Consider the following 7500-nt stretch of genomic DNA (forward strand, 5'->3'; position numbering starts at 1 on the left):
TTTTTAAAAGCCATGACTTCAGCAGCTAATAGAAACAGGAGAAGCACTTTGATCAAACACGCCAACAAAGATCAAGTCAATGCTGTGAGTGAAATCGTGTTAAATTTACTCAAAAACAATGTGCCTCTCACATCCGTCACCATGGCCAGATTAAAACCTTACAAGCAAACTCTGATAAAAATTGGAAATCGAGCTGTATCGCTTAAAAAGAGAAGACAAGCGTTAATAAATCAGAAAGGTGGAAGGTTGTGGAATGGGTTATCTACAGTCTTGTTGTCATTAACAGGAAAAAAAAATGGCTTATCAAAAAATGTACATGATTCCAGCCAAAGATCTGGCTATGGTCTATCTTTTCAAAGGACGTTTGACGGATGATTCTACGTTGGATTCAGCGGCTAAACTCGTGAGTCGTAAAATGGATATTTTAAAGAATCCTAAAACAAGTCAAAGTTTCAAAAAGCAAGCTATCAAACAGATTGATCCTGATATAGAACTATACAATTAAAAAATTGAGGCAACTACCAGCATCGTTATCGGTCAATGCAGATCCTACCAAGTTGGCCAAATCATTAAAAGATGAAGAAGGAGATTTGGTCACTCCTATGCAACAGAAATTGCTTAAACGAATTTGGAGTCAAGTCACACCCAAAAGAGAACTGGTCACCACACCCAGAAAAGTACCCAAGAGAGAACCAGTGACACCACCACCAACACTTCCCATCAAAATACCCAAAAAACAACCAACAACAGTACCAGAAAAGGTACTGTGGAGTGAATTACCGTTTGCTGAAGAAGGACCTGAACCTGATCTAGAAGGTGCATTAAAGAAAACTTTGAGAAAGATGAGAAAGACACCACAATACCTCAAACAGAGGTACCAGCCAAAGGGTGGACAAGTTGGGATCCATCAGGAAAAAAGCAGAAAAAATCAAAGAGTTCTATTTGGGGTTCTGTCAGTAAACCCTTAGGTTCTATTGCAAAACGATTAGCATTTGATGATGGTGGTGGTGGTGGTGGTGGTAGTAAAACTTAGAAAAGTTTTATTTGACATGTTTCTTTAAAAAATAAAAAACACCTATTTTTTTCATATGTCTCTTGTCATAAAAATTAACATACAGGGGGATGGGGGGTACCCCCTCCTAGGATACCACATGGCAACGGTGACAGATGTACTATATAAAGGAACACCTTCATCGCACGAAGTCGCATTCTTCACAAACCTTAAGCTTGAGTAAACAAAGTAAAACAACAACAACAACAACCACAATACGGCAAGAAGACGAAGAAAATGAAAGAGGTATCATACATGTCATAAAAAACAATGTCTTTCGTCACCATCCTGATTGTACATATGTTATATTTATGTAAAAAAAAGGATGGCTGAACAACACAGCAAAAGACTAAAACATGAAGAGCCTGATGTCGTCACGAGCGAGTACGAGTGTTTCGTATGCCATCTAAAATCTGAGACCTGCGAACGAAGTGTCCAACTCCCTTGTTGCAGACAGTATGTACACCGTCGCTGTCAGATGAGATGGGAAAGGCAACACAATACTTGCGGGCTTTGTCGTGAACCTTTAAGTGGGTGTAACAACACGTCGCCAGCACCCAGTCAGACCAATTGGTCCTCTGACGACGACGACTCTGCTGCAGAGGCTGCTAGAACGGAAATCATTAACCGTCGATCCAACGTGGATACGAAGCGCATTGCAAACGATGTCCTCAACATGACGAGGGAAGAGGTCATTCTACGTCTTCGAGAACTCATTGATTCACCCACATTAGAAAACCAATTAGATATTATTTTATCTACACTGATACAGATCACTTTACCAATTGAGAAAAAATTTTTCTTCTCGTAGATGCCTAATTTGGTAATAAAAATGATGATGTGTTATTTGATGATGGTTGAACAAACAACACTAAGCGGGCGAGAAAGAATCAGAAACTACGCACCATGAAGAAGAGTTTCATAGGCACGACAACAAGCTGAATTGTTGGTTTATATGTATTATTTTCACGTTAATAACAATAATAATTCTTCGTTTTAGGTTACTACTCCCATCTTAAAAGAGATATGTATGTTTTGCATATCATTTACACGAAACAATTCGTTGCTATTCTGAAGCAACTCAAACACAACTTCAAAATGAAATGAATGCTTTTACATTAAATCATTCAGATTTTGAATTACTACTTTTGGATAGAATCATACGAAGTACATTATCGTTATAATTATTTTTTCAGATCGGTATATATCCTGAAACAAGTCCTTGGTTTTATCTTGATCTTTATCAAATGAGAGGATTGATTCCATAGGATAATTTTCTATCTTTTGTATTTTTTCCAGATGCAAGCTAGAACGTTGTATTCGATTGTCTTCTTTAAAGAACTGATTTGCAAATTGACGGATTTTTGTATGTATTGGTTTCCATTAGTCGATTTATGTTCGTGCGAAGTAACGGGAAATCTTCAATATAGGCACATTATGTTATACATTTACGCCACTAAATCGGATTACATCAATTACAATCTTTGGTATAAAGACAGGCGCGTAGCAGGGGGGGTTCGAAAGGTTCAAACGAACCCCCTTTGAAGTTCGATAATGGCGGACTGAAATACAAATGATTATAACTGACAACACCAGAGAGGCCGTTTTTTAAAAAATCGAAAACTAAATACAATTATTCTGCTCCCAGGCACGCTGTATAGTCGTGTCTGTTCCATTATCTTTTTTCGGTAAAATATTGTATAAACTCTGAACGAAAAAAAAAAAAACGATTTCAGAGTATTTGTAAATCAGCGGTGAAATTGAGCATTTATCGTGGATCGGCAAAAGCCACCGACTCGTTTCGTGATCTAAACCTTTCATTTAATTACTCTTGCGGTTTGTTGCGGTTACGAGTCAAATCTGATTGGTTGCAGAACACAATAAACATTCCAGAAGTAATTTTACGGCGTTCATGGTTTTACAGGTTTCACTGTAATAAAGTTCAAGCCTTTTTGTCTTTCACGCACGATTTAGTACAAGCTAGCCTGAGAAATCTCACCACAAAAGCGGTAAGTCAAACCAATCACGTTTGCGTTTGTTAATAATGTAATTTGTGATAATCGGTATTGACATAAATTAATATTTTGCCGACACGGAACAGAGAACTGGGTGCGAGCATAGTACGCGGAGGCTCATGGGTAGTATGTTTGTAAGAAGAGATCGTTGAGAAACTTGTGGCATTCTACGGTCAGCCTTGCCACTAGCACTTTCCCATAAGGTTTATTTCTTGTCTTCATCACTTTTCCTTGCCTAGTTATGGACGAAGCAGGCGTCAGATGTCAGAGATTAAAAGGTTGAAACGCGATTCTGTTCCTCACTTCAACAAAAAGAGCGACGAGGAGCAGTACAAAGCTAACAAAGCTATTAAAGATGCTATTGAAGACGCCCAGATTGCCCTCGAAAGGAACGACGTCGAGAAGATCAAACAAGCCTTGGATAAAGGTATGGAGCTGCTTCAAGAGCGTCAAAAATTAATTTTACTGGCTGATAAATCACAGTACGGGTGGAAGACGGTCCTCGAATACAAGCACCATGATCTCGCAGACGACGAAGAAGATGAGAAAAAGATATACAGGGCCGAATCCAGAGCAGCTAGGTCCACGAAGCGTTTCACATCTCGCTCGACCCGGCAATGAAGTAATGTTACATCGACTTCAACATCTCCGCAGTTTTCTGCCTCACAGCTACCCAATTTGTTTTCGCGTGTAAACCTGCAGCTTTCGTCCCAGAGTTCGTCTTCTGGTTTGTGCTTTGCTTGTGGCAAACCCGGGCATTGGAGGGTTTTCTGCCCTAATTTGCGGTTTGATGTTCTTTCTAATACCGGTCAGAATCCCAAATGACTCACTTCGGACGTCGATTTGGAACAAGGCCTTGTTCTTGAGGATAGCGATGAATTAATTTTTCTTCGTGTCAATGGAAATTCTTTCGAGGTTAAATCCGGCGATGATTACTCGTCCGTTAAAGGACAGCTACGTGGAGTCCTCGCATTCTGGAACGGCATTCACGCCCCTCAATTTATCCTGGATGTTATTGATTATGGCTATAAATTACCGCTTCTCCAAATTCCTCCGCCCTTCACAGCTAAAAATAACAGTTCGGCTTTGGAGCAGGCTCCTTTTGTCGAAAGTGCCATCAACGATCTCTTTATCAACGGTTGCGTCACTGAAGTGTTTGAAGCTCCTGTTATCATCAATCCTTTGTCCGTATCTGTTCAAAAATCAGGCGAAAAGCGTCTAATTTTAGACCTTCGCCACGTTAATCAGTTCCTTTACAAATGCCGATTCAGGTGTGAGGATTTGTCTATTGAAACTAAATGTGTTTGGAAGCCCACTCAGGTTATTACTTGGCTCGGAGCCGTTCTTAATACTTCCACTTCTGAAGTTTCTGCCACTGCTAAGCGAATTACCAGTTTACAAGAAGATTTAGCGACTCTTTTGGCCATTCCCTTGTCTTGTCATCTAGTTCGGAAGCTTGCCTCTGTTTGCGGAAAAATAATATCTCTTGGCCCCTGCGTTGGTAATGTCTCTAGGCTTATGTCTAGAAATTTGTTCGCAGTCATCGATACCACGCAAACCTGGAACTCTTACGCTCGTCTTTCGTCTGAAGCTCTGGCTGAGCTGGTTTTCTGGAAGTCTAATGCGGCAAGTCTTAACGGCATACCTATTTGGCCTGTCAGGCACAAGCCTTCGAAGATCGTCTATTCCGATGCTTCTGGCTCAGCTTGCGGCAGTTTCATCGAGTTTGAGGGGAAGATGTTCCATCAAAACTGCGCAGATTTTGAGAAAGCTCAAAGTTCTACATTCAGAGAGTTGTTAGCCGTGTCTTTATCAGTGAAAGCCTTTGTGGAGTCATTGAGAGCCCAAACAGTCACGTGGTTTACGGATAATCAGAACGTTGTCCGGATCGTTAATTCAGGGTCTAAGACTCCAGCATTACAAGAGCTTGCAATGGATATCCATCGTAGTTGTTTGCTTAGTGCTATTAACATCAATATGCAATGCATCCCAAGAGACCTAAATAGTGCGGCGGACGATATAAGCAATTTCATTGATTATGATGACTACACGATCAACGATACGGTCTTCAGTGTTCTTGACGACTTATGGGGTCCACATACCTGCGATAGGTTCGCTTGTTCCTACAATGCCAAAGTCCAATGCTTTAATTCAAGGTTTTACCAGCCTGGTTCGAGTGGCGTTAATGCGTTTTCTCAGGATTGGTCTCATCATAATAACTGGCTGTGTCCCCCTCTGTATTTAACGTGTAAAGTTATTAAGCATATGGAGCTGTGCTGTGCTCAAGGAACTCTGATCGCTCCCCTTTGGAAGTCAGCCCACTTCTGGCCCATCCTGTGTTCGGATGGTTTCCATTGGAGTACATTTATCCATGACTGGGTTATCCTGCCTAACTCTCCTAAGTTGTTCATTAGAGGAAAAGCTAAGAACTCTATTTTTGGTAGCAAGCCATTGGCTTTCGTTTCGTTAGCTCTACGTCTTGTCTTTAGCATCATTCCCTGATTAGATTCCGAGTTATCTTGTAAAAGTTTTCTAGTTCCTTGTGCTTGATTCCATTCGGGCTAGAGTTCACTGCTGTCTCCACTATGTACCGATAAGGCATATTATATTTGCGAGAAGTACTTATTATTTGTTGATGATCATTTTCTAAGTTAAACGTGTTAGGCCTTAGAGAGGCATCCAGGAGAGGCCCTAGAGGGGCGATTTGTCATATGTATTTTCATTTTTTACCCTGGAGGGGTATTTTCTGTTGGCATTGTGCAAACGCCCTAGAGGGGTACGTCCACTAGAATAGCATGATTTTTTCTCTTGTATCGTTTTACGCAGAAGTGTATTGCTTGATCGGCAAAGTGGTCTTCCTGAGTGATGACAGTGAGTTGAATGTAATTCAGCATTGTGTGCATTGCTGCCTGTCTCATATTGATTTTTGTCCCTTTTTTCTTTTTTTTTTTTATCCTTAGATATCTTCACTTCCGTTTTCTGGTCTTCAGAGGCCCAAAATTCCCCGAGAGTGGATCAGCTAATGGAGAATCTCAAATCTACCGTGCTTGCTTCCAGAGCATCTGGGACATTCGCAAATTACTTGAGGGCGTTTAACAAGTGGAGACCCTTTGCTAGTGATGTCTTGGGTACCTCGGAGTTTCCAGTCAGTCCAATCGATTGTGCCCTCTACTTGCAACACCTCTTCGGGTCGTCCAAGTTCGTCGCTTCCATCAACTGCGCCTTTTACGCGTCCAAGTGGGTACATCTTCTTGCAGGCGTAGACTCTCCAACATTACACCCTACTGTTATTGCCATAAAGGAAGGAGCTGTTCACCTTGCCAGTCAGCCAATAGTCAATAGAAAGGAGCCCCTGGACGCCCACCACCTCAAGGTCCTTGCTGCAGAGACTAATCTAGAAGACCTTTTACAATTACGAAATTTAGTTATGTTCATTCTCGCATTTTCCGGTTTTCTTAGAAGTTCCGAGTTATGCGTTATGCGTAGCAGAGATGTTCAGTTTAACGAGGGTTACATTACAATCAGCATAGAGAAAAGCAAGATGGACCAACTGAGGGAGGGCAGGTCGGTCGTTATTGCTGAGTCCTCATCTATCACGTGTCCCTGTTCTTTACTTAAGCTGTATATGCATAAGGCCCAGATTCCTGAAAATTCAGACGAGTATCTTTTTAGGGCCATTTCAGCTTTGGGCAATCACAAGCGCCTTATCTCTGTAAACAAGCCGATTTGTTATTCTACCTATTGGCAGTCCTTTTAAGAAGTCTTTCGCGAATATTGTACCATATATCTCTAAGTATAGCACTCATTCAGCTAGGTCAGGTGTAGCTACTTTAGCTGTCAGCTCTGGCATTTCGGAGAGGAATCTTCAGCGCCATGGTCGCTGGGCCTCAGTCACAGCAAAGAACATTTATGTTAAGGATTCTCTTTCCAGTAGGCTAGAAGTTTCCAAGGCTCTGTTTCTCTGAGCTCAAGCCCTACCTTTAGCTTTCTATCTTGGGCCTGGCTGACCAACGCGCCCATGCCTCAACCTTTGAGTGTGTTCGGTTGTGTAGTGAAGGCAAAATATGTAATTTGTGATAATCGGTATTGACATAAATTAATATTTTGCCGACACGGAACAGAGAACTGGGTGCGAGCATAGTACGCGGAGGCTCATGGGTAGTATGTTTGTAAGAAGAGATCGTTGAGAAACTTGTGGCATTCTACGGTCAGCCTTGCCACTAGCACTTTCCCATAAGGTTTATTTTTATTGTGTAATTAGCCTGATATGATTTGTTTTCTTCATTCTCTTCATTGTTTATAGATCAACCTTAAAACCCCAAAGGTGGCGCCACTGCAGTTGGTCAGGGGTACACGGTCCCTATTTTCCTAACAAGAGGTTTTTGGGGTTTACGTGTCCGGCTTTGGCGCATGTAGGACGTTACTTGATGTATC

The 7500-nt window shown here is 41.5% G+C and overlaps 1 protein-coding gene across 1 annotated transcript in view; it reads left to right on the plus strand.

Annotated features, from left to right (window-relative positions):
- Positions 1 to 337, plus strand: part of LOC149035295 (uncharacterized) — an 851-nt gene extending 514 nt beyond the window's left edge. The window contains exon 1 of the mRNA XM_089192314.1: positions 1 to 337. This exon is cut by the window's left edge and continues 514 nt beyond it. The gene's annotated coding sequence lies outside the window, so the exon portion shown is untranslated.
- Positions 338 to 7500: the final 7163 nt, after the last annotated feature.

This window comes from Pocillopora damicornis, chromosome 13 (genome assembly GCF_964200805.1).
Source record: "Pocillopora damicornis chromosome 13, jaPocDami1.2, whole genome shotgun sequence".
Lineage (NCBI taxonomy): Eukaryota > Metazoa > Cnidaria > Anthozoa > Scleractinia > Pocilloporidae > Pocillopora > Pocillopora damicornis.